The following is a 27,520-nucleotide window of genomic DNA, read 5'->3' as shown; positions in this document are numbered from 1 at the left end:
AAGGACCCAGGAAGAACTGGAGTTGGTCCAAGCATGGAGTGCATGTGCACAGGGAAACTGTAAGATCTTCCTCTGCCTCTGGTCACTACTGGTTTTCCTCATAAGAACTCTAGTCAAGGGGCTGGGGAAATAACCCAGTCAGTAAAGCACTTTCCACACAAACATGGGCACCTGAGTTCAATCTCCAATACCCACAGAAAAGGCTGGGGAAGGCGGTATGGGCTTATGGTCTGTACACTGGGGAAGTGGAGGAAGCTCCCTGGAGCCTGCTGACCAGCCAGCCTTGCCAGGTCCTAGGTCCCAAGAAAGACCCTGTCTCAAAATGCAAGCTGCATGGCTTCTATGGAATGACACTTGTGGTTGCCCTCTGGCCTTTATCTGTGTGTGCACATAGGTGTCCCCTAAGGTGTGACCTCACTTCCTCTTCCTTCTCACTTCCTCAGCTTCTCAAGGTGGAGGGCAAGCGGCTCTCTAGGTCTCATTTACAGCTATCAGAGACTCTTACATGCCACAGACTACACTGAGGCAAAGGAGCTTTGGAAAGTCTGTCAACTTAAAGAACTTCCATTCAAGACGCTTCTTTCTCAATGGTTTCCCCAAAATTCTCAGGTTAAGACCCTGTGCTAGTTGGTCATAAAGTGTAAAAATAGGGTTCTTTAAAACAATTTCAGTTTGAAAAGTCTTCCACAGGCTCAAGTGTTCCAACTGTTGGTCCTCAGCTGGTGTTGGGGTGTAGAACCATTGGACGAAGCGGGAAGGTTGGTCACTAACGGTGACAGCTCAGCTTAGCTTTGGACCCACTCTCTGCTTCCTCATCAGTCAAGCTGGAGCACAAGGCCACCTCACACTGGCCCTACCCAGAGCTACTTGCTTGCAATGCCTGCCCAGCCGTGCTGGGTACTGGTGTTGTGTACTGTAAGCCAAGATAAATCCTATTCCCTTGAGCTCTTGCTTCCTGTCAGGTACTTGGTCACAGTGAAGAAAAAAGTAACTAACACAACCACTGTCCCAATATATCTCGTTTACTCCCATCCTAAGTCAACTTCGGGGGAGGGGCGTGTGGAGGAGGCAGCCAAATAACATCCAATATCTGTTACCCCGACAGTCCTGAGCCCTCACAACTGATCAGGGACCAGACACCATCAATCCGTCCCACAAAGCTATGAGCTGAGTGTACCTGCTGTCACTTCCAGTGCCATCATTCAGATCTAGGTGGGCCTTCACTGATACTTAGGTAAGCCTGTAATACACCCTCCCCTTACTATCCGCCCTGCCCCCACCTGCTCGTACTGAATCTTCCATCACCACCATACACACACACACACACATACACACACACACACACACACACACACACACACACACACACACACACACACCTGACCACCACAAGCTGGCCTCGGGGACCACACCAGCTCTCTTGACCTCCATCTCACCGCTTTCTGTGAAAAGTTCTCTGGGTGTCATCTAACCTCAGCTCCCTAACTAGAAGTGCACATGTGTAGGGGTAATCTTTCTCCGCACTGTGCAAAGGTTGTCTTTGTCTATTCAGACGCTGATTTCTATGCCCGAAGAGAGTTGAGTACAGGCTGGACTTTGGTATTGTTGTTTTTATGAAGCATCGCCTGTCTCAGTGCTCTGTAACGACTGACTGCTCAGTGACAAGCTGATTCAGCCTGTAACTGTTCCGCCTGGTCAGAGGAGATTGGAAGGCTGGACTTCCCAATCCCAGCCAAGGGTCCCAGGTAAAAAGGTAGGAGGGGGACCATGGAGTAGAGAGACCAAGTAGTGGGACCAGGAAGATTTATTTGCCATGAAGTGATGAGAGAGTGGCCATGTGGACACACATGGACCAGAGTGAGCCAGGGCACAACTAGTCTGGCAAGTACCAGGACATTTTCCCAGGTATTAGCAGCTTTAGAGGGTTAGAATAGCCAAGAACCTGCCCAGCGTAGTGTCGACAGCTCATTAATAAAACATAGACCTCTGTGTCATTCACTTGGGAGCTAAAACTGGCCAGAGAGGGTGTAGCAATGCCCTGTAGTTATTTGGGAGCAAGAGGGGCATAGCATAGCATAGCATAGCATAGCATAGCATAGCATAGCATAGCATAGCATAGCATAGCATAGCATAGCATAGCATAGCATAGCATAGCATAGCATAGCACAGCAACCCCCCTGAAAATTCTACTACACAGAGAGCCTAACACTTAAGGCTTGCATGGGAATGAGACAAGCCAGTGTGTACAAAGCACTCAGAACGGGGGGGGGGGGGGGGGCGCAGTGGATTCTGTGTGTTAACAGCCAGCATGGCGTGATGTCCCCACCACACGTGAGCTCTCTAATGGGGCAGAAGGCACATTCAACAGAAAGGAAACCATGCCTGGTACCGCAAGCCCTGGCACTACCTGAAGGCAGTAAGGTCATGGATTCCAGAGAGGAGCCTGCCATTGCTTTACAAATTGAGCCTAATTCCTAACTGCATTCCAAATGTTTATCCTGTCACCCTCACCTAAGAAACTTCCCTTTGCAGCAGATGGAGACCTTTATAGAAAACCGCTACCAGTCAAAATGGAGTCCCAGGTGATAGATACATCTACACACAATCCCGGCACCTAAGAATCAGGGAACATTCTGGAAGAGGTGGAGGAAAGACTGTAACCACCATCAGACCAGGAACGCTTCTGTGAGACTGTGTCTCCTAGAGATGTGCTACCTCAACAATATGGCTGACAAACAAGCTGGAACAGGGACAAACAGCAACAGACATGCTAATATGGTGGGGGTCGGGGGGATGATATCTCACACAGCCCACCCCTAGACAAGAGAAATAACAGGCAAGAATGCTGAAAGCAGGAGAAATAGTCGTCCCCAGGGAAGGGGTGGGGTGGGGGTGGCCCAGGAGGCTATCCAATACCACCAAGTGGTCAGAGCTGAAATCATATATGTACACATTACACTAAATGAACTGAGTCTATTTGTGTGTGTGTGTGTGTGTGTGTGTGTGTTTGTGCACGTGTGCATGCATACATATACACACACATATTAACAATAATTATGAAGGAAAAAGAGTCCATGAAATCAAGAGGAAGCAAAGAAAGATACATAGGAGAGGTTAGAAGGAGCAAAGGTAAGGGGGAAACCCATGTAACTGTATTTTAGTTTTTAAAATGATGACAATAATAATAGTAGTAGTAGTCATCGTAGTAGTGGTGGTGGTAGTAGTAGTAGTAGTAGTAGTAGTAATAGTAGTAGTAGTAATAGTAGTAGTAGTAATAGTAGTAGTAATAGTTTACTGCCACCATCTTCACATCATTACTTATTTTAAGAGTTTCCATCTTCCAACTTAAAAAAACAAGAAACATTATGAACTCTTAAGAACACCTCAGTCCTAGCTCAATCTGGCCAGACTAACCAATTCACCGCAGTTCACCCCCAGTGTGTACCCACATAATCTGTTTTCTACCACCTGGTTCCTACAAGGCCCCTGACCTGATACCCAGCTCTCCTGGGAACCTGCTGAATGGACCCTCACTTGCAAGGGTCCGTGGTTTATTGTGCTTGGGCTGGACAGCCTCTTCTGGGGGTCTGTGGAACACAGTCTAGCTCCTGAGTTTGCTCTTCAGTGATTCCCAACAAAAGCATCATGAATCCCCCAGAATGCACTGCGGTGAGCCTGGTGGTTTCTGTAATCCTGTTCAAAAAGTGCCATGGGGATGTCAGAGTCATTCATTGAGTTTCTCACCTACACAGCTGCCTCCATATGAACTGATCAGGAACAGCACATATGCTTACATAGGCAGGAGAAGTCCATGAGGCCTCAGCCCTCCACAAAGAACTATAGGTAACTAAGGAATGTTGCGAGCAGGAGACAGTCTTCCTGGGGAAGAGCAACTGACTGTTTATCTAATACCAATGGTCATCCCTGAAAACACAGACACACAGGTAACGCTATATAGACTGAACAAACAGGTCGATTCACATATCTAGGAATACCTATGTAAATACATACATGAATATAGCAACAATTAATGAGAAGAGGCCATGAATTTGAAAGACAGAAAGGGAGGGTTTGGAGGAGGAAAGGGGAGGGGGAATGATGGAATTACATCCTAACTTCAAATGAACAAAGAAAAAAATTAAAAGAAGAAAGTAGGTGCAGAGGGTAACCCCAAGTTTTTCATTTTTTTAATGAACGACCTAAATCTTTCTAGTTCTCAAATTACAAGGCTATGACCGAAAGCAGGTTCTTCTTACTTACATTTCTTTTTTTTTTTTTCCCGGAGCTGGGGACCGAATCCAGGGCCTTGCGGTTGTTAGGCAAGCGCTCTACTACTGAGCTAAATCCCCAACCCCAGCAGGTTCTTCTTAGATGGTGTTCAAAGTCCCTTTCTCTTTACAGCGTGTCTCCTGTCCCAGTGTAGCCCACAGTTTTCATCTCCACCCTTTCTCCACGGGGCACGTCGGCCGCCGTTCTTACCTTCCACATCTGTATGAGACATGCAGAGTCTAACATGACACAGAAGGAAATCCGATGATTTTCTTTACCCCACCTGAGCAACTGAGCGTCTGAAGGTAAAAGATGTCCTCCATAAATGTATAGCACCACAAATGTTTCTAAGTCACCAGCTTGGAACCCGGCCACAATATATTTTGGAAAGAGGTAGAAAATTTAATAACGCATTACCCTGAAATCCAATAAAGCCTGTTGGAGCTCCGCATTCTCAAGAAATCAGACAATTTATGCTATTACCCTGAGCACAGCTATCGTTTCCACCATAGCTATAAACACCGGCAATGGACTCCATCAGAAACCGAGCCTGCCATTTAAAAAGGCCCTAAGAAGATACTGCCCGTGAAGAGCAGCTTGGCAGGACCTGGTACAGAGAGGTCACGCACACTACTTCATTTATTCTGAAAATTACATTGCCCAGTCCGCACCTCCTCGTTCCAAACTGTGAACGCTTTTCAATACAAGGTATTAAACTCTCTTTCCAGAGGCCGTTTTCAAGCAGGCTAAAGGTCACCCTGAAGATCACGGACATTTATGAGTCCATCATGGCTTATAGGAAAGGCTCATAACAGAGTTCAACTTACTCTGTCAAGCATTGTGTTTGGTTTTAGGTGCAAGAAAGTCTATCTAATAAGGAGTTGGAACGTTCAGGGCAGCGGGGGATGGCCAGACAGCAACGATGTCAAGGCGGCCATTTCTGTAAGGCTCTTTGCCTTTCTTGTCTCCTTCATGGTGACAGGATGGCTGCTCTGACTCGTTCGCCTCGTCAGCATTCAAGGATAAAAAGAAGGGGAAGCCAACACTGATAGGCTAATTTGTCATATTTTATCAGGATGCTAAACACTTTGTCTGAAGCCCCACCCTTATCCTAGTGGGCTTATTCTAGGGTCCTAATGGTTAGAATCACATCTTATGGCTCTGTTCATTACAGGGCATTCTGGGAAACTAGGCCTTGGGGTTATGTTGCTTAGACTGTCTACTGCCAGGCTCAATTGCCGAGTTTTTGTTGGAAGGTGGAATGGGTGATGGGCACTGAGCCCCTGATTTGAGGCTCCACTCCGGGAAGAAGAGAAACTTCCAGTGCGGAAAGCGATTAGTATTTCCAGGTATTGTACAGAGCTGCTACTACACAGAAAACAATGTAAGTATAAATGCCAGTAACAACAACAAGAGTAAGAAGAGGAAAGGGGCGGGAGTGGTTAAATCTTTGGGCTCACACGGTCTGGTTCTCCTTTGCATACACAAACATGCATACACTGGCAGTCAAATGCCAACCATGGGCCTGAAAAGTCTTGTTGCTGTGAACCCAGACACAACCTGAGCACCAGGAGACTTTGCTTGGGGCCAGGTTCCTCCCTCCTCACAGTAAGGGCATGTGAGTTGCAGTGGCAACACTTAGCTTGTTAGGCAGGGAAGACAGCCAGCGACACTCAGTTGTCCTCTGAAAGGTGCTGTCCCAGTGATGCTAAGTTCTCATCCCACCCTGCCCCTTCCCAGTCACGTAGTTCCACATGCAATTAGCATCCTGCATCCCCTATTGCATCAAGCTGAATGCCTCACCAACCTTCAGGGCCTTCTCCGTGCTCTTGGGAAACATCCAACACTCCTCAGAGATCCTTGAGTCCCACTCTGCTCAGGTACCTTTTCCAAGTTCACCTGCCCACCCACTATGTGCACGCCGCTCTGCCTACCTCGCCCCATCCCAAGCCCTGAACTCATGCTCAGTTCCTTCAGCTAAGACAAAACTTCTCCCAGTTCTGCTCAGGGTGGGCTCTTTAGGCATGTGTTAAAATCACATGGTAATGTCAACCATGGCCACCCAACATTATATGGACCCTGTCTATCTAACTGCCCTGCACTTTGGACCATGATCCATAATGCTTTTGGCTGGGAGTCTGCTGAATTCCATTCTCCACCACTTCAGGCCTTCTCTATCCTTCTCAATTCTCCAGCTCCAGAGCCCACACTCATTATCCAGGACTTGCTTGACATGCTTCACCTCTAATTTCTCTGGGGACACAGCCCCCCCCAAACAGCCTGTCAGAGTTACTGTTCTTTAAACAAATCTCTGGCAAAGTCGTGTAAGGGAGAATGGGCTTATTTTGGGTCCTGGTCTGAGGAAGACCGTCCACCATGGCACACAGCTGTGGCAGTGGGAATCCCTCATCTCCTCACACGTCTCTGGACCAGGAAGCAGGGGTGGGATAGCATCACCCACCAGATCCTGACCTTGGAATGTCTGTCCTTCAAACATCTCAGGCTTCTCTCATGCAGGAGGCAGCTCACTGTGGTTCTCAACAAAGACTGAAGAGCTACGTTCAAACTTTATCTCTACCACTTTCTGCATAGCCTTAACAGCGGGCTTATTGTCTCTGTGGCTTGGTCTCTTCATATGACATTGAAGGATGACCATAGTAACTGTTTCACAAGATGAAAATGATATATGTGAAGGACTTTGAACCGTTTCTATGCATTACACATTAATATTATTATGAACACATGTGTTCTTGTCCTCACCAGAACATGCGCCCTGCTGGCACATCCCTTTTCATCCAGTATGTAAGAACCCTCCACGATATCTCACTTCAAAAACTTATTATGGGATAAACACCAATCTCCTAGAGACATCGCTGTAAGCCTTGGGATCTGGCAGGTTGAATCAAACCACCTCGTGATCCAAACTCTACCTTTCCCCTCAAGCATCCGGGACCTCGTGATGGGTAAAACAGTCATCTCATAAACAGAAACTTCTTATCGTCTGATGTCTCGAAACAACAGGAAATGGTCTTTGCTTCAAGCAAGCCCCAGTGACAGAACAGGATGGTAGCAGCATGCATGGTGTTAGCCAGCATCAAGTTCCATAGAAGCAGCATGAAACCATGGCTGTCTGAGGAATCTCTGCACCTTGGGAGCAGGGTACCGAGTTCCCCGGTTATGGGATGACAGAAAAGAAGGATTCATGGAGAAAACCAGTGAACTGCAGATTTCATTTTCTATAAAAGCGAGAGAGAACTGACTCAGAAACTAGGCATTCTACAGAATATTAGGTAGCATTTTCTCACAGGTCTTCACACATATTCACAGAAAGGTCTGAAGTGCAGAAGCTAGCCGTAAGCTGACCTACCAAGTAACTGAGACAAAGCAGACCACCCTTTCAGAAGCCCACTGGTTGACTCATTGGGTTTACTCCCCTTAGAGCAACTTTGAGTTTGCATAAACACATCAGGAAAGGTAGAGAAAGAACTCTACTGGCTTCAGAACTGGCCCTTATGGCTGCATGCTTCCCTGCTTCCCTTCCAGAGGCCACAAGAGGGGAGGGCTTTGGATTTGTTTGTTGTTTAATATGGGATGTCACCTGTAGCCCAGGCTGGCCTTGAACTTAGCACAGAGGTTTCTTCAGAGCCAGTGAAGGGAAAGGGAAGGTGCACGCAGTTCCCTCCACAAGGCTTTCTGCTCGGGAACAGAAAGATAATGAGCAGGTTCCTCGCCAGCAGGGCCATCTCCTGCTATGAAGTCTTGCCATGGGCTTTTTAGCTTTGGCCTCTGATCCTGAAGGGGACCAAAGTCACCCAGGGCACCCAGGTAAGAGTGATGTTTGCTCACCATATCAAAGTAATATCTCAGCTAGTCGAGGTAGGGAGCATGAACCTGTGAACCCAACAGTCAAGACAATCCTGAGCTTGAAGGCAGCATGGGTTTCATAACAAGACCTTGCTTGAAAAATGCATGTATGTGTACATACATATGCACACACATATATACATACATCAAGTCTTTGCTTAGAGGAGAAGACAGAGGAGATTTGAGGAAAATAAAACAGAAGTAAATGTTTTAGTAAAGTAAAAGGAAGACATTTAATGCACCGTCAAATTTCATTTCCCTTCTAGCATCACCTTCTATCTCAGCATTAAGATATAACTAAGTCACTGGACTATGAAAACACGGTCCTGTATCAGTGAGACCTGGCCAAGAGGGGTGTTCCAAGGGATGAGCTGCCCAACACAAGCCTGGACTCAGCACGGGAGGGTAGCTGACTTACACACACAGCATCTCCGTGGATAGCTTCACAGACACTCACTGCCTAGGTTAACATTTACTTGCCACTTAACTATGTTTAAAGTTGTGAGGAAATCAGGGGCTGCAATCTGGTGCCTTGAGAGCTCTTACATTCTTTCGTCGGAGTATAGTGATGAAGTTTCTAGTCAACATGGTGAGTGGAAATCACCGGGAAGGGCTTTGATGCTGCACCAGAGATGGACAAACTAAATAAGAGACCTTCAACACACATTGAAAAACAAAGACTTTTACACACGTGGGAAAAAGTCTGGCAGCTAAGACTGAGAGGACTCACAGAGAAGGGTCACACACATTAGCATGAGAAGAAAACCTAACCGATGCCTCAGGCCTGGAGGGAAGAGTCAGGCAACACGAGGTCCCTAGGCCAAAGAGTAGATGCCCTGACACCTTTGGAGCAGACATAATGACACAATGGGTACCAAGGTGTCACAAGGGCAATGGAGAAACTGCCCTTTGCACACCCCTGCTCATGTGGGACTGGCATCCAATAATCTCAGAGTCAGGGGCAAGTGCCAGGTAAGAAACCGAAATACAATAAGGCACAGTCAATGCAAGTGGCAAATTAGCCTAGAAATGGTATAGCAGTCTAAAAGAAAGTTAAAAATATGAAGAGGATAAATGTGTATTCACTAAGACGAATGATTAAATGGGTCTCCAAGGCCAACATATAAAAACCTAGCATTTCCAAATGCTACAATAAATAATTTAAAATCCAGGGGTTGGGATGTGGCTCAGTCAATAAAGTGTTTGCTGTAGAAGCCCAAGGCCTGGAATTTGATCCCCAGAAACCACATAAAAGTCAGGCACTGTGGTGCACGCCTATGATCCCAATGCTGAGGGGCAGGGAAAGTCCTCGACCTCACTGGCCAGGAAGTTTAGCTGAATCAGCAAGCACCAAGTTCCAAGAGAGTCTGTGTGGAGAAATGCAGATGGCCCCTGAGGAAATTATGCCTGTGAATGGCTAACTGGCTCCATGCATTTACATACATGTGCATACACACCATGTACAGCACAGACAGATAACACACAAATGCACCCATACTGGCGCTCGAGCGCACACCCACACCCACACCCACACCCACACACACACACACACACAATACATTTTTAAAAAAAGTGTCCATCATGGCATCAAAAATGTTTAGGGGTAAATTTTGTCGCTAGGAGAATAAGCTGAATACTGCAAACTAGAAGATACCAGTGAGAGAAATTAAAGAAAGCTGAGATAAATAGAAAATAAGTTTCTGTCTGGGAGAAAATACAATTTAAAATGGTTCCAAATGGTCTAGAGAGAACACACACTCCCCACCAAAGTCCACTGGGCTTCTCTGTAGAAGCTGGCAACTTGTCCTCAAGGAAGTCTTCAACAAATACCAAAAAAGAAACTCAAGATGACAACACTGCTAACGTACAAACTTACCGCTAATTAATGAGACTTAATTGCAAGAGCTAGAAATATAAAAAAAGATAGCCAACAACATTGTTATTAGGGAAATACAAATAATACCTACAATAAGGCAGAATGGTTATAGCCAACACACACACACACACACACACACACACACACACACACACACACACACACACCCCACAGACAAGGGTGGGAGGAAAGTGAAGAGATAGGAACCCATAGACCACCATGATGACAAATTATTCTCTAAAACTCTTGAGCAGCTCCTCAAAACACTAAGCAGAACAAACGAGTAACTACACTTGCAGATAAATCTCAAGAGAAATGAAAACATGTGTTACATGAAAAACCATACAGAAATGTCACAGTTACATTATTCATTGTGACAAAAAGTAGAAACTACTCAAATGCCCGTGACCAATACATGGGTAACAAATGCTTCACATTTACTAGCTGCTAATTGTTGGCAATGACGAAGAGTTTGAACATTTGACAACATTTGAAAACACTACAGTGTGTGACAAACATTTACAGACATAATTCCCTTTATATAAAGTGGTAAGAATACGCAAATCCATTGAGACAAGACAGATTTGTGATTTCAAATGTGATTCATGGTGGGTTCATATCTTTTAGAGTAAAAAATACCCAAGAATTCCATAGTGGTGCTGACCATACACAAAATACATTAAGAAAAAAGTGTCCATCATGGCATCAAAAATATTCAGGGGTAAATTTTGTCACTAGGAGAGCAGGCTGAATACTGCAAACTACAAGATACTTTGTAAGTATATTAGACACCTGTAAACTTTCTCTTTAAGAGGCCAAAGAATATGTGAATGAATCGGATCCTGGGAAAGGTGCAACTTCAACAATGCACTAGAAGCAAAGAGAGTTTACAACCTAGAAGACAACTGGTCCATGACTGTAACCACTCAGCTGGCACACAGAGTTTGCTCCAAAAGCACGTGGGGATGTGTCAACAAGACAATGTCGGGAGGGAGCCTCGTATTTGCTTTACCGTGCACTCGCCTCTTCCTCTGAGGAAGCAATGGAACATCTCACTCTTCCGGCTACTTAACTGTACCAGTTCCAACAGGGTCATCTGTTTGTGGGCCGGGTTCTATAGTTGTCTTAGGGATGTTTGCATATAAGCATTTATGTGGTTTGTGTATAAACATTCCTATAAGTAGTAAAGGAAAGTTGTGAACTTTTGATTTTTATAATATGCTTATATAATTTGCTTCTATGTAGTATAAGGGAAAGGGTTGAGTCAAGGAAGAAAGACAGACAAAGATGGCCTCTATCTCTGGATGTCCACTTCCTCAAACGCAGGGTGTGAATGTTGCTTGGCATGGCTCTGTGGACTCTTGTGGATTTACAGCCACAATTGTCTTTAAAAGACCAAGACAGAGAGATCTGACTACCAAGGGAGAAAGGGGTGTAAGCCAGGGTTGGCTTGATCTTCCGTGAGACTAGGGAAGATGATTCTATCCAGTTCAAAGAACATGGGCAGCCATTATCAGCAGGACAGTCGAAGCTATGCATTCTCCTCTGGAGTTGCCACAAGGAGCCAGCCCTGCTCACACTACGGCCTGTGAACCCTGTGGCTCTTGTAAACTTCTGGTCTCCAAAACCGTAGAGAAATTTGCTTGGTGTTTTATGTTATTAAATGTGCAACACTTTGGGAGAGCAGCAATAAAAAACAAAAGAGCAAGAAAAGGGGTTTTTGTGATACAGCCTTGAGGGTTATAAGGAAAACCCCAAATAAAACACAGCGGGACATGCAGTGGCCTTCCAGGGGGCAGAGAAGGGCATCTGGGAAATACTTAGAGACAGAAGATGATTCTGGGTAAGGGGCTGTCCTCTGAACACAAGTAACACTGTGGAGCCAAAGGCACTGAAGGATGTGGGTAAGGAGGGCACAGAGAACAAGCCCCACTTCCTGCGGCTGTTCATTCAGTCACCCAGCATTTCTCTACTGAGCTCAAATTATGGGTGCCATCCTACTCTCTGATCACATTCAGAACGGCTCCTAGAATTCCTGCTGTCGGAAGCATCTGTGCAACTGCACTGGGAAATGGATGTAAATCACGTGTTGAGCAAACAGAAGCACTGCTGCGTCACAGCATTTTCTACTCGTGTTAACTGCTATGACCACTATGTGTACTTGACTGTGATCTCTCGCCGTTAAATGGTCTTTGTCTTGGCCTGTTTGCAGCCATTTTAAGCAGCTAAAACGCCCAGGTTAAACACTACTTACTAGCCGTGCTGGCTGGTTTTATGTCAACTTGACACAAGCTAGAGTCTTTGGAGAGGAGGGAGCCTCAGTTGAGAAAATGCCCCCGAAAGATTGAGCTATATATAGGCAAGCCTGTAGGGCATTTTCTTAATTAGAGATTGAAGTTGGAGGGCCTAGCTGATTTGCTATCCTTGGCCTGTAATCCTAGGTTCTATAAGAAAGCAGGCTGAGCAAGCCATGGAAAGCAAGCCAGTAAGCAGCACTTTTCCATGGCCTCTGCATCAGCTCCTGCCTCTAGGTTCTTGCCCTGACCTCCTTCAATGAAGAACAGTGATATGGAAGTGTAAGCCAAATAAATGTCTTTCCTCCCTAACTTGCTTTTGGTCATGGTTCATCATAGCAATAGTAACCCTGACTAAGACACTAGCTATTAATATCCTGAGTTCTGTCTTGAGTAGATTCGCTAGCTCTGACTAGGTTCTCTCTAGAGTCAAACTTTATTTACACATCTCTCTGGAAAGCAAAAACAGTAGAATTTTTGATTCAGTCCTAAACAGCCAGTCCAGCTCCTTAGCTTATAGATGTCAAGAGTGATACTCAAGTTGGGTTAGATGGCTTGACCACCACACCATGGGCCAAGGAGGTACAGGCTTGAGACTAAGGCCCCACCTGCCAGTGAGAGCCTCTCCCACCTTCAGAAGCTACTGCCCTTGGACGTTAGCCTGTGGAATCTGTCCTGTACTTTACCTCCCTAATCTGTTGCCATACAGAAAGTCAGATCACTTGCCTCTTCGAAGATCCACTTGAACTGTCTAACTAAGATACACCAGAAATAATGCAAACAGGTCACACCTTCAGTACATATCCAACACTGAGAATTTCTCATGTGGGCCCATAGACACCAATGGGACCAATTCTGGGCTGCTGGACAGGGGGAAAGGTGTGAGGCCTAGGTGTGGCCTTGTTGTAGGAAGTATGTCATTGGGGGCAGGCTTCCAGCATTCAGATGTAGAACTGAGATCTCAGCTGCCTGTCCAGCGCCACGTCTGCCTGCATGCTGCCACACTTCCCATCATGACGATAAATGACTAAGCCTCTGAAACACAAGCCGCCTTAATTAAATGCTTTCCTTTACAAGAGTCACATGGTCATGGTGTCTCTTCACAGCAGTGCTAACTTAAACCTCAGTTTTAGGAAAATATGAGAAAATAAAGGTTACTCAAACAACTAATGAGATTGGCTGGGGCTGGCTCTGTCTCTCCTTTCTGCAGTGAGCTGAATCCACAGGAGGACACTGGAGCTGAGAAGGGTACACTTCACACCACCAACAGCACCTGCACAGACCCAGCGAGTCCACGGCATGTGTGTGAGCAAACCTTTCAGCTGAACAATTTTACACTCAGGCATGGATTTTTTTTTTTGGGGTGGAAAATCTTTTACTTTTATATAACTTCTATATCTCTTTAGCAAACAAACTGGCCAAAAAAAGAGATAATAAAACAAAACAAAGAAAAGGCAGGAAAAACATATATGTGTGCGTGTGCACACACACGTAAGGCACATGGCATCTTTCTTTTCTTAAGAAAATACTGTAAGAATTCTGGGCAGTGATTAATTTCAAAAAACAGCAAAAGGAACATTCCCTTGATGTTAAGCTATGGGTTTCTGTTGATTATGGGTTCATATTCATAAAAGATAATGAAGTGTAGGGAAACCTAGCACCATCAGAAGGCTCCATAGGAGGTGCTGTAGAGATCACGTACATCCCACACACTAGAAAAGTGCAGTCATCACAGTTTCTGCCTGTGCCATTTGTTACCTACATCGTTTTAAACACGGTAATGGTGAGTGTTGCTGTCATTTAACTTTTGTTGTCTTTAACCTCTCCCAACTCACACACCCACTCATGTGTGGAATCTTAGTATTAAAACCATGAGCTTCCCCAGGGATCCCGAGCCTCTCTGATCTGCACAATTCTCTGTCACTGACTCATGCACCGGGCACACTGCCTTAGCAAGTGCCCTGCTTTGAGGACCACATTCTGCCTTGGCCTTTCGGGCATTGAGACCCACTTGGCTGTTATCAACCTTGAACATGGCACTGAGTTTCCTGGTTTTAGCCAAAATCCAAATGTTCCCTCAAAGCCAGGCTGAGCAGAGAACAGATCCCCTCATCTGAGCAGCCCAGTTCTACACAAGCTCACCCTTCAGTATTTCCAGGTACCTAGGACATGCTTTCCATCTGGGAGCTGAGAACAAAACGTGGATGACAGAAGTCAGTTTAGAAGCCTGGCCTAACCAGGCCAAAGTTTCTCCCTCCAGAGCGGGAAACTCAGCACTACCTGCAATCATGATCTCTGACCTGGGAGGTTCTGGATTACTCGGAAACTAAATGAACCGGCTAGGAAGAGACTTACAGGGGAAAGGATATAGCTTAGAGATAGAATGTATTCTCCAGGGAAAAACAAAAATGACACTATGTTGTGCAAGCATCACTGGTGTCAGCAAAGACACACCTAGTAAGGAAACAAGTCCGCATGCTCTGCATGCCGGAAGCAGGGGAAAGACTCTAACGAAGTGTTTAAAACTTAGCTTTAGGTTGCAGTTGTGAACTTCTTACTCCCTCTTTGCTGTTTCCATTTTCTTTGTGGAAGCCTCACTTGGGGCATGTGTTAAGTGTGGTTCGTGGCTGTTCTCTTTCTCTATAAGCAGTGTGGAGAGTATTCCTGGGTACCTGAGCTCACTAGGTTTTAGTCAGAGATGGAAAGGAATGCAAGGCAGATGTCAGCCACCATTCCTGTTAAACCTTTCAGGCTACTGAGGCACGGGTCAAGGAGATGTCAGCAAAAGTTAGTGAATATCACAATTTAGGCAGTGTAGGCAGTGTGACGGCTTGTATATGCTTGGCCTAAGGAGTGGCGCTATTGGGAGGTGTGGCCTGTGGGTGTGGGCTTTAATTCCCTTGTTTTAGATGCCTGGGAGCCAGTCTTCTGCTAGCAGCCTTCAGATAAAGATGTAGAACTCTCAGCCCCTCCTACATCATGCCTGCCTGGATGCTGCCATGTTCCCACCTAGATGATGAGGGACTGAACCTCTGAACCTGCAAGCCAGCCCCAATTAAATGTTGTCCTTATAAGAGTTGCCTTGGTCATGGTGTCTGTTCACAGCAGTAAAACCCTAAGTCAAGCAGCCTATGAGAGAAAAGAAAGACAGAAGTGGGAAGGCACCAGAAAACCTAGATTCAAACTGCCACTCTGATCTCACAAGCTTACAAGCCTAAGTTCTCCCCATGTATGAAATGGTAACAAAAGAGGAACTTTTTGGGGGCTGGAGAGATGGCTCAGAGGTTAAGAGCACTGACTGCTCTTCCAGAGGTCCTGAGCTCAATTCCCGGCAACCACATGGTGGCTCACAACCATCTGTAATGAGATCTGATGCCCTCTTCCGGTGTGTCTGAAGACAGCTACAGTGTACTTATACATGATAAATAAATAAGGCTTAAAAAAAAAAAAAGAACTTTTCAACACTTCACTTCACTATTTAGAGGTGACATTTCTTACTGGTTACAGGGCAGTATCTGGCATGACACCACCAATATCCACCTTGGAGTTGGGGTGAGAAGAGTCAGCACTCCATCTGAGCCCCGACTTCTCCCCTTGCCTGAATGGGCTCCTGGGAGCTGGCTCTGCAAAGATTTCATGGGGCCTGCTAAGGAGAGTGGATATTATCCAGCCTTACCCTTATTTCATAAAGACCTGAGCGTCTGTTGTAGACAAATGCTATCCTTGGTCTTGGAAGAGAGGAGAAAATGAATACTTTTGTCAAGGTTGAGAAAACTATACACACCCATCCCAAACAAGAGGAAAGCAGGGCGCCAGTTTCTGGAGGGTTACACCTCGTAGGTGGGAGGAGCTACAGGAGTCTGTACTTCCAGGCGAGAGACCGTGAAGACCCAGGAAAGAGAGCAGGGTGTTATCAGGTTGTCAACATGACAGGTCATCATTCCAGGGAGGGCACGGAATGAGTGCCAACATAGTGGCCAAAGGACCAAGGGTAGGTGCATTACTACAAGAGGAAGTCCCAAGCCTGGAGTAAGATTTTGGCTGAAGAAAAACAATAATGCAAACTCTTGACTGTTAATTATGAGGAATGGTTATTAAAGATTAAGAGAGAAAGAAAATATAAATGACACAGTATGATAATAACGGGAGGCCGTTGGACCGATGAGAAAGCCAAAAAGCCTTTTAGCAGAGGTGTGGCATGAGCAGAGACATTCCCCACAGGGGTTAATTTGCCTCCTATGTATGATCAAATTTAAAGGCAGGGGGATTTCAGGGCCTACCGCTGGGTAAGTATCCAAGAGTTCAGGGCCTGGTGTCCATGGCTATAGTGGTGGCTTCCGTCATGCAGAGGGGAGAGTTTTATGTTTGTCATGTTTGGACATAAACAATAATATACTATGATCAACTATTTTAGCAATTTCTGGAATCCTTTCAAACTGTGGTCTTAATAAAAATCATGAAGAACTTTTTTTTTCTTAAATAAGGATAGGCCAGCTGAGCTGACCTCATTTCTTAATCTGGAGCTCAACAATCCATTACAGAGAGTATCCTCTTGCGTAAACAGATAGTGTGAAAGGTAGATCCCTGAACAGAAAGGAAATGAAAACTCCAATTGGACACAAGAGTCCTGAGACAACCCAAAGCATAGCAGTGTGCGCTGTCAACCCTTGGGCGCTATTCTGATCACATTTGATAATAAAATTATAAACAGAAGAGATATTTTTGTTATTGTTTTCTGTGAAATAATACCCAGGGAACAGTATGACCCTTCTCAGAAGACAGGCCTGGCACTGGGGCCCCAAGTCATCTAGTTTCCTTTTCTTTTGTGAGAGCAGAAAGGACTCCGAGTCTGAGGTCTCCTAGAAGCTAGGCTGCAGATCTCCACAAGCAAACCTCATGGAGTAACCTGGAGAACCAAGAAACAAAGGAGGGAGGGAGAGAATGGGGAGGAAACCACACAGGAGACTACTGAGGGACAAGACTAAGAATTGATGACAGAAAAAAAGACAAAGAGGGAAACAACGTGAAAGCCACTGACTAGAACTGCCCTAAGGAGGGTGGTCCCAGGTGACATGTAACCTTGGGAAAGGGATCATTCACTCTTCATCACAAACAGATGCAAGTGACCTTTTCCGCAGAGGCCGTGGAATAGCAGTTGGAAGTCATCTCCACTGGGAGGCCAGCCAGACACTTGTGATCCAGTAAAAAAAGAGGGAGGGGCAATATTCTTCAGGACAGCAAGAAGTGTTTCCCTGAAAGTCATGGGCAGTACAGGCCTGTGCAACTCGGAGTTCTATAGTACATTCTAGAAAATCACATACCTGGCAGGTGGTGTATCTGTTCCCAGACAGTGGATAAAAGAGCATGCCCACAAACATGGGTCTGACGTATAGATTTATTTCTTTCACTTTCTTCAGAGCCCAAGCCACAGAACTGTAGCCATTTTGAAAGAAGAATCATCCCTCACAACATTTCTGAGTGGACCACGTTAAATTAACATTTTTGTGGGCCAAGATAAAAAATGTCAGACTCTACCAAGGCAAAAGTGGATCAGCTGTGGTACATGCTTTTCAGCTTTTCCTTACAGAAGGGGCAGGGAACTCCCCACCTCCCAGAAAGATCACAGAGTATTTAAGTTTTAAGGTCCAAGAGACAAAATAGAGATTACATAGATACTTACATAACCACATAAAATGTTAAAGTTTTAAAATGTAGCAATCCACTCTCCACTCCCACAGGCACTGGCTACACTGTGTCCGCCTCTCTCCAGCCCCCAGGTACATGTTGCCCTGGGAATGCTCTTGGTGAAAGCAGTTCCTTTACCTTTCTGTTTTGATTATGTTTTAAAAGATTTATTTATGCTTATTTCATGTCTAGGGGTGCTTTGCCTGCAGGCATGTGCCCTTCATGTGTGTTTGGTATCATCAGAAGCCAAAAGAGGACAGGGATCCCCTGGACTGGAGTCATAGACATTTGTGAGAGACCATGTGGATGCTGGAAAGCAAACCCAGGGCCTGTAGAAGAACAGCTGAGCCATCTCTCTGGCAACAGCAGTGTCTGTAGAGATATCGGCTTGCCCCAGTGCTGCTGGCTTGCCGTGAGTGGTTGATGGGAGCCTTAGCTACTCAATGGGCGGACCATTTCATCACTACTAAACACTGCCACTTCTAATGCCTAGGTTTGCTACACAAGCACTCCAAGAGATTTCTAGCAAAACCCGAACCATATGAAGAAATGCAGCTCCTTAGTGAAGACAAATAAATATTCAGTACAGGAACAAAGTGGAGGAGAGACACCCCAATACATACCTAACCTGAGGCCACAGTTCTAGAGAGCCCATAGGGAAGTAATAAAAGTAGATGAATTATTCACACAGCCGGAAGACCAAAGGAAGAAGAAAGTTAGACAATCAAGGGGAGTCACAAAGGGAGAGACTCTAGATGGGAGCTGATAGCGTCTCTTCCTTCGGTGTCACATTAATGGGGGGGGGGGGCATCATAAGAACAGTCATGACACTTCCCAAAACCTGGATTATGAACTCTAGCATTGAAAGACAGAGGGGCCATGTGTCTGCCTTCAGAGAGCAATGAGTAAAGAACCAAGCCACTCTACCCCAAGCTCATAAAACAAAGGCAGACCAAGCCTCTCTAGGACCAGAGTGGGTCTTTTATAAATGGAAGTAAAACAGTCCCTGGGAATAGCTTTGAATCTGTGGCATTCCTGTTGTTTCATGCATTGTGACGGAAAGAAGGAAATCATTCTAAAGGCTATGAATAAATAGCCTAAAGGTATAAATGAATATATTGAAACACAAAAGAGTCATCTGGTATCATAGGACGACTTGATTATAAAAATACTAATTTGGATAACATTTTTTTCATTATCTGATACAAATAAACAGCATAGAACAAAATATTCTCCTATATTTCTACACGCTCTCATTGATATCTTATAAGTGTTCGCCAGGTCAGTGTCCTGCGATATTCTACAATGAGAGAAGAGAAAGAAAAGAGAGATGGGAAGGGGGTTGGAAGGAAAGGCAGTGGGAGAGAGAGAAGAGGAGAGAGAAAGGCATGCATGTGTAGTGACATGCGTGGCAACATACGTACATGAGCTGCCTGGACACCCCGGAGCCTCTAGGTACCTTCTGCCCATAGCGACAGTCAGCTTGTTAGCAGGGGACTCAGGAACTCCCAAGGACTCGCCAACCAGTGAGGTGGCTAGCTGTTGAGGGAGAGGACAAAAAAAAAATTAAAGATGGAAATAAAACAGTCTTAGGATAATCATCACATTTTTTTCATTAAAATGCTAATGATGACCAGCACCGACTTCCAGATAACCATGTTTATGAATTATTCATGGTCACATGCGGGAAGAAATCGCTCTGTCCCTGCAGGCAGGCATGGAGCCGGCAGAGGGTCAACATGTGGCCCCTGCAGTAAGTGTGACAAAAGGGTGTGTCCCTAAGAATTCCTGGTGGGGGAAATCCAGCCATTCCCACAGGGCTCGTCATTCTGCGTCCTTTTATTGAATGGCGAGGACGGTACCAATCTAGCTCTTTGTCGTGACTCCTGAACTAACACCCTGCCAATCGCTCTTTAAAAACTCCAAAGAGAAGAAGAAAATTTATTGAACTGGAGAGGCTACATGCCAAAGTAATTAAAAAGAAAAGCCCTTCTGAACACATCAAGTCCACTCTGTACAGAGGTCCCCTTGTGCTCCCTTCTAAAGGTAGCACATATGCATTGAGTGTTTTTACACATTTTTGTGGACATTTAAATTAATTTATTATCAAAAGCACAGGCTGCATCATTACTTGAAGTCCGCTTTCAGCTACAAAATGAATAAAACAGTATCTCTGTTTCTAAGGCTATCGGCCCTGGGCTGAGGGACTTGCACAGACTGGGCCCTGCAGGGCAGTGGGTAAGCTGAATGACTTGACTACCATCCAGCGAAGGCCTCCAGCCCAGACAAGAAGAGGTCAGGAAAGGCATCCAGGAACAAAAGGGTGTCTGACATGTTTAAGGCTGGGCTGGGGTCAGGTAAGCTTGGTGGGTTCCAGGCGACGGAAGAGGCAGTGGGGAGAAACCACGATGTGGCTTACTGTTCTTGATCCCACTCTAGCGTGATCCTGTGTCATCAGGCCAGGGAGGAAAGAAGACTGGAGCCAACCGGCAACTCTGTACCCCTCTCAGAGATCTCTGACTAGACCTGGCTTCAGACAGGTAAGCCTGCATCAGATGTGGGTTTTGGATGCATTACTCTCTCTCGATGGATCCAAATGGGTGGCACGAGTCTGGCCTGCTTGTTACAATGTCCAGACACGGAGGCAGGACAGAGACTGAGACAATAGAAGTGAGCAGGGGAAGGGTGAGACAAATTCACATTTGAAAAGTCGATGGTCAACACCAAGAGTATTTCTACTCTCTATCTCCAGTCTCTTTTGTATCCCACGGTACTTGTCCACCTTTGAAATTTAGGTGGTGGCTGTTGTTTGTTTCTTTATAGCTCCTTGTCCAGAATGAGGTAAATCCTTGAGGACACAGAGCTTCTCGTTATTGGTCTCTGGTATGCGACCCCTGCCCCACCCAACAGGAAAACCACAGAATCTTGTTTAAAGGCAAACAAACACGCATGCCGGTGCGTATCATGGCAGGGAAGCACATTTACTGGCAGAACCAAGGCCGGGCAAGACAAAAGTTCTTCCAAAAACAACCTTAGGCTTTGGGTGTGGATGTTTCCTTGTTTTCGGGGTTCCTTTATAGTCTCATTGACCAAGGCCTTGGCCGTGGCTCACTGTCTACCAGCCTTTGTGAGCCACTCTAAAAGCATAACCAACCTAAGCAGCAGCAGGCTGACACCAGCAGGTAAAAGCAGGAAGAACTGGGGTGGGGAGCGGGGTTGACAGTGGCCTCCACATACACACTCCCACTTCAGGCTTTTCCCAGAAGGGTTAAGAATGGCACAGCAGCATGGCTTCTGTAATAAACGCTGGTAATGGGGAAGCAGGAATGTTCATTAGAAACTGAACACAACGAGAAACACCTTAAAGGGCAGATGTGCAGTCTCAGGCCGGTTGTGTGTTCTCAAAAGCCCTGGGGCTGTTTAAAGGGCTGCCTATTCTATGCTGAATGAGATCCAGGCCACCACTGGAATGACTGCTCATCACTGGGATCAGTCACCTCAGAGCTGATACCAAAGCCAGCAGATGCCACTGACCAGGCCGTTCAGTTCTGTATCCCTGGAGCACGGCAGACAATCGGCACACAATAAATGTGGGATAAATCAATAAACCAGTATATGAGTGAATAATTTGCCTGACCAAGAGGTAAGAAGGCCAATTAAAGGGTGAGAACAGAAACAGCCTGGCTGTCTTACCCCTCACTGACTCAAAGGGAAACTGTAAATCACATCCAACTACATTTATTTTACACAAAAGAGCTTTTATTAACTCGTAAATAAATAGCGATGGCCAGCCAGTCTCCGAAATTATGGAAAGATGCTCTTTAAATAGGAAACAAGTAGGTGCAAAGATTCTGAGCAAACAAAGGACCAGGACGTGGAGGCTGCATCAGTCTCCCTGCTTTGCTACCCTCCTGAAGGGCAGGATCATCATTCTAGCAGTATGGCGCCTCTCCTCCCAGATGTTCTTCCCCGGCAGCCTGCTTGGCTTTCACCCGTGGGGACCACAGACAGGAAGTGAGGAGAGCCTCACGACCTTGAGAATTATGAAAATTCACCCCAGGTGCAGGCTGTGTTTCTGTCCTGATGTGTATGCGACGCTACTACGATTTCCCTTTTAATCAAAAGGCCCGAGGTATTGCAGATCCTACAGAGCACACCTCACACATCACACAGGACACTGTAGTATCTGTCTGGAAAGGACCTCAGTAGCTGAGCCTATAAAGCTGAGGGGTGAGTTCCTAGCCTGCACTATGCGACAGGAGTTCATTTTTGTGTTTGTGTTGTTGTTGTTTTCTTCGACTGTGAGAAAGTAGCTTGATCCTTCCAGTCTGTTCTACCATGTTGGTAACAACACACACACACACACACACACACACACACACACACACACACACACACACACACACATCTCCAATGCCCAGGTGTAGAGCACCTTGCATACACCTGGCTTGCCCTGGGCCACAGAGCACACTGGCAGCACAGAAATGAACCTCTGAGCCAGCCATTCCCCGTTCCTGCTCTCAAGAAGGCAAGGGAGCAGGATAAACACACTCCTCACTTGGATGCAGGCCAGGGGATGAAAGGAATCTATCGGCCAGTCCAAAGTGGTTAGTGTGCAGCTTTTTAATTACTGTATTTACAATACTACCCATAACATATTCCCCACCACAAATGTTCCAGCAGGTCATTAATCCTTGACAAATACATTAATGTTCCTCCCCCCCATACCCCTGCAAATTCTTGTTGTGCTGACAGGGAACAAAAATGCTAAGAATTCTCTTCAAAGTAAATACTTTATGTCAACAGCCCTAGCTGCCACTGGTCCTCCGTTAACTATTTCAAGATAGTATTCCAGTGTAAGTATTGGGCGCTACTGACCTTAAAGATGAATTTGCAAACAAAATTTGTAGAACTAGCTTTGCCTGATACAACATTTTTGTCAGAGGAACAGTGGTGTGAACTCCCAAGAAGGTGGCTTGCGCTCTTCAAAGATAACATATTCTGTGACTCATTAACTCACAAAACACCACTGCCAGGTGGAATGCTAAGACTTCTGCTTTTTAAAAAACCTCAAGAATTAGTCACTGAGAATGGTCAAGATTTTCACAATAATTGAAGGATTACCTGTCTCAGCACTAAATGGGTTTAATTTCAACCACAGGCCATTAATGTTTCTCTCAGAGAATTCAAGGTATGATTAATCATTGTTTGGGAGCTCACGATCATCGGTGACACCACGAATTATTTTGCTGTGTTGGAACATAAGCACAGGCACTCCGAGGAAAAGGAACAAGTCTGCGGTGAGCAGGCAGGAGCTGTGAGCCATGAAACACACAGGACAAACTGACAGAACGCCTGCTGAAGCTCCATTAGCAGCTATAACTGAACTACACAGAATCAGAGATGACGGCAAGTTATCGATCCAGGCCTGGAGCCAAGAGCACAGACAGACAGACTAATTTCACGTGTGAGCTGCTGGGACCTGGGCTGGGTGACCTGGCAAGATTCTCAGAACCTATAGGGGTGCACAGAGCTCTTGTCCTCAGGCTCGAGGTCTGTCTGCCTGTCTCCCCTTTTCCTCAACTCAGCAATGGTTTTAAAAACCAAAGTACTGGAATATAAGAAAACAAAGATTAACATACCAGGCTACAAACAAGGTCTGAAGTGTGCTAGGCTGACTGAACACACAGGTTGTTGAGATGCCTTCTTTGTTTATTTATTAGCTCTTAGAAAATTCCAGTATTAGTTCTTAAGCTTTTGAAGTCACATAGTACAAATATAGGCAAGTCTAACACAGACCCTTTGATGTTGCTTGGTAAGTGACCCCTGTTCTTCCACAAGACTTCTTGAGAAATTTAGCAAGCGAAAATCTCCAAAATCAAAAGAAATAGTGGTTCTCCTGGGAGCTGTCTCTGGGAGTGCAGGAATGGTCTAGAAACCTGGAGAAGGGAAGGCTTTGTCTCTGTTTCAGTAGGACCTTGGGGAAAGGGGGTGTCAATTTGTCTGAGAAAAAGACAAAAGGCTCTAGAGAGAGAAAAACATGAATGAAACTTTTAAGTAGAAACAGAGTATATAAACCACCATGATACAGGCTTGGGTGATTTCCACTACCCTATCAAGGTTCTTTCTAAAAAACATTTATAATAATGATTATAATAATAGTATATGAGACAGGGTCTCATGTAGTCTAGGCTGGCCTGAGTCAAATATTTTTTTGATAATCATTGCTTCTTGGCTAATAAATGAAATGTCCTTATTGAAGAAGAAATACAAATATTATATTACTTCCAGATTTGAGTTTTTATTCTCTATTGTGTTTCCTGGTTGTGTTTCTTCTTTAGCATCTAGCTGAACCTCTTTCTTCTTTCTTTATACACTCTTCATGGGCTTTTCCTCTTGGTAAGCAGACTCCTTGCAGTAACTATTACAGAACATGTCTGCTACCTAGCAGTGTGAGAAACCTCATTATATACCTTATGCAGAGGGCACAGGGTTCTCATGCTCATATATGGCACTAGATAAATCAGGGTCATTAAACTCACAGGCTTTTCTTTTCTTCTGTTTCCACCCAGAAGGTTGGGAGTGAATGCAGTTAATAACTTGGTGATCTTTCGCTATTGGTAGAGCCGTGCTTCACCTGGACTCCTGAGCTTTGTTTCTCAGTCAAGAGAACCCACTTTTATGTAAGAGGTCATGCTTTTCAAAATGTAGTCACACCTTAACAGTTGTCATAAGGAAACTTTTTTCCAAAGTCGTACTGTGCTTAAATGTCAAAAATAAACAGCTTGGATCAGACTCTAAAGTGTAACCAGCACTGGCTAAGCCATGTTGAACCTGATTTCCTTCTTGCCTCTCAAGGATTGCTCCTCTGCCAATAGCAAGGCTTTATTGTTTTGTGTTATGTTGTTTGTTTTGTTTGGGGGAGTCATGTCTTAGTTAGGGTCTCATTGCTGTTGGGAGCTAGCTTACGGTTTTAGATGTTTATTCCACTGTCGCCATGGCAGAAAGTACGGCAGCATCCAGGCAGACATGGTGCTGGAGAAGGAGCTGAGAGTTCTACATCTTGACCCGAAGGTCAAAGGAAGAGACTGTGAGTCATATCTTGTAATCGGAGACCTCAAAGCTCAACTCCACGGTGATAGTCTTCCTCCAACAAGGCCATACCTACTATGATAAGGCCACGCCTCTTAATAGCGCCATTGCCTAGGGCCAAGCACTCAAAACCATGAGTCTATGGGGACCATTCCTATTCAGACCACCACAGAGGCATATCTTATTTTTCTTAAAGAATTCTTTTTCTCTTTATTTGCTTTTACTTCTGTTGTTTTGTAAAACAAACAAACAAACAAACAAAAAACCACCCAAAAATCCCAAATGTTTACCAACAAAGACTCGGAAGGCAGATGCTGGCGTGAAAGAAAGCAAGCTAGTTCACAGGGGCAGAGGAAACACTCAGCTGACCTTCCTACTTCACTGACGTCCCAAAAGGAAAAGCCCTTCTCCTTTTCCTTGCTGTCTTAGAAATCCTTCAACTCAAAGACCCTCCTCTCTATTTATTTATGTCCATCTCCAGTCAACTGGTTGCTTGCTCCACCTCTTGACCTACGGTTTATTTAATCCTGTTTACAAGAAGCTCTTAGATTAAAGGGGTATGCAGGGCTGAGCCACACAAGATACCAGTTTTTACAGTTCACAATCTTGGGGATAAAATAACCTGCAACCTACTTCACTTTCAGAAACAGAGGAAGAACATTCTAGAACCAGCAAAGCAACATGAAGCATGCTATCCGATACTCCACAGATGTTTCTGACACAAGTCAGCCCACTTTCCATGTATTTGAAACCTAGCACACCTAACTCTTCTTGCAAATAATTATTCTCTCCCCAGGTAATAGCCTTTTGATGTTCAAACAGTGAGAAAAGAATAAATCCACCAAAACATACTAAAGTAACACGAGCAAATCTCTTTAAGAATTCTCAAAAATAATAGATCAAAAAAACCACATTGAAATAAAAAAGGAAGGAGAATAAAGTTGTTATCCCAGTTCCAGCAACATCTCAGTCATCTGTTTCATCAAGGCCACTCCCCCAGGCTCTGCATTAAACAATCTGATCATTAAATCTGTGAGAACCACAAGGGATGTGCCCGTCTCATTATAAACTGCACACATACGAACTGCGATAATGAGGGAGAGCATCTGCTTTGGTTTGGAGGACAGAAGTGCTTCCTGCCTGTTGCTTAGTGCAGAGACACTTATAGTAAGCTGCAGCACAGGACAGACGCCCTGGGAGTGAGTCTGTCACCATGACTCCAGACTCTCAACCTCACTTTACCAACAAGGATCACAAGGTGTTCAAAGCAGAAACCTCTAACTCCACAATATGGAGCTGAATGTTTCTTTGAGGTGGCATCAGCTCTCTGTGAAAGATGAGACCATGCTGCTTTACAGACACCCAAACTCTGCAGGACTCAAACAGCTGCCCTTCTGTTTTACAGCAGATGAATAGGGCCAAATAATCCTTCATTTACCTTCATTACATTCAACACTGCAAAAAATGTATTATCGTTTTTCTGTATCTTAGAAAAGCATACAGATAGCTGGCCTAGAATTTGCTAGGGACATATTCTATAATGTTGGAAGATCACATTTACAGTATTATTCTTACAGCTGGGCTGCAGGCTAGACTTGAATTTGTAGCTTTAATCCACTTCCCCCTTATGCACGCCAACCTAGACAGATACCACCAATCAGTTCATTTTGAAAGTCAAAGTAGCAATCTCTAAATAAACCTCAAAAGAAGACAGTAAGACAAGAATCCTGCACTGGCCAGACAGCCATGTACCTAGGTAATATCAAAGCTCGAAAGCTGATTAATTGGTGATTTCAGCTACATGTGGCAGATTATACCATGTGTGCATCTCCATCCCTTCATAAATGACATAAACTGAGAGCCAGAAATAAAGTCAGAAAAATGTAAGTACTGAAAATAGTTTTGAAGACACAGAAAACAAGTAGCCCTCCAATGAGCGACTCTTCAAAGCTGGGGTAGAGAAAACTCAAATGAGTACCATCAGAGCCATCAAGAGGAACAGAACCTTGCAACTCTCAAGCTGCAAGTTCACCAGAAATGGGAACTGTAAGAAACAGGCAGGAGGCATGGCTTGAAACTGGAGAGCTGCCTGCAAACCATCTTAAGGACAAATTCCAACATCCTTCCTGTGGCAGTTCGAAGAAAACGGCTCCCATAGGCTCACAGGGATGGCATTATTAGGAGGTGTGGCTTGTTGGAGGAAGTGTGCCACTGGGTGGGGACTCTGAGGTCTCAGAAGCTCAAGCCAGGGCCAGTGTCTCTCTTCCTGCTGCCTGCTGATCCAGATGTAGAACCCTTGGCTCCTTCTCCAGCACCATGTCTGCCTGCACGACACCATGCTTCCCGACATAATGACAATGGACTAGATCTCTAAACTATAACACAGCCCAATTAAAAGCTTTCCTTTAGAAGAGTTGCCGTGGTCATGGTGTCTCTTCAC

The 27,520-nt window shown here is 45.1% G+C and overlaps 1 protein-coding gene across 44 annotated transcripts in view; it reads right to left on the bottom strand.

Moving 5' to 3' along the window:
- Positions 1 to 27,520, bottom strand: part of Apbb2 (amyloid beta precursor protein binding family B member 2) — a 382,955-nt gene that overhangs the window by 171,223 nt on the left and 184,212 nt on the right. For all 44 annotated transcript variants that reach the window (XR_015636597.1, XR_015636595.1, XR_015636591.1 and 41 more), the window contains 1 exon segment: positions 19,413 to 19,527. The gene's annotated coding sequence lies outside the window, so the exon portion shown is untranslated.

Source organism: Rattus norvegicus, chromosome 14, assembly GCF_021556685.1.
Source record: "Rattus norvegicus strain SHRSP/BbbUtx chromosome 14, alternate assembly SHRSP_T2T, whole genome shotgun sequence".
Classification (NCBI taxonomy): Eukaryota; Metazoa; Chordata; class Mammalia; order Rodentia; family Muridae; genus Rattus; species Rattus norvegicus.
Note: the sequence above shows the minus strand (reverse complement) of the source record. Positions and strands in the feature narration are given on the sequence as shown.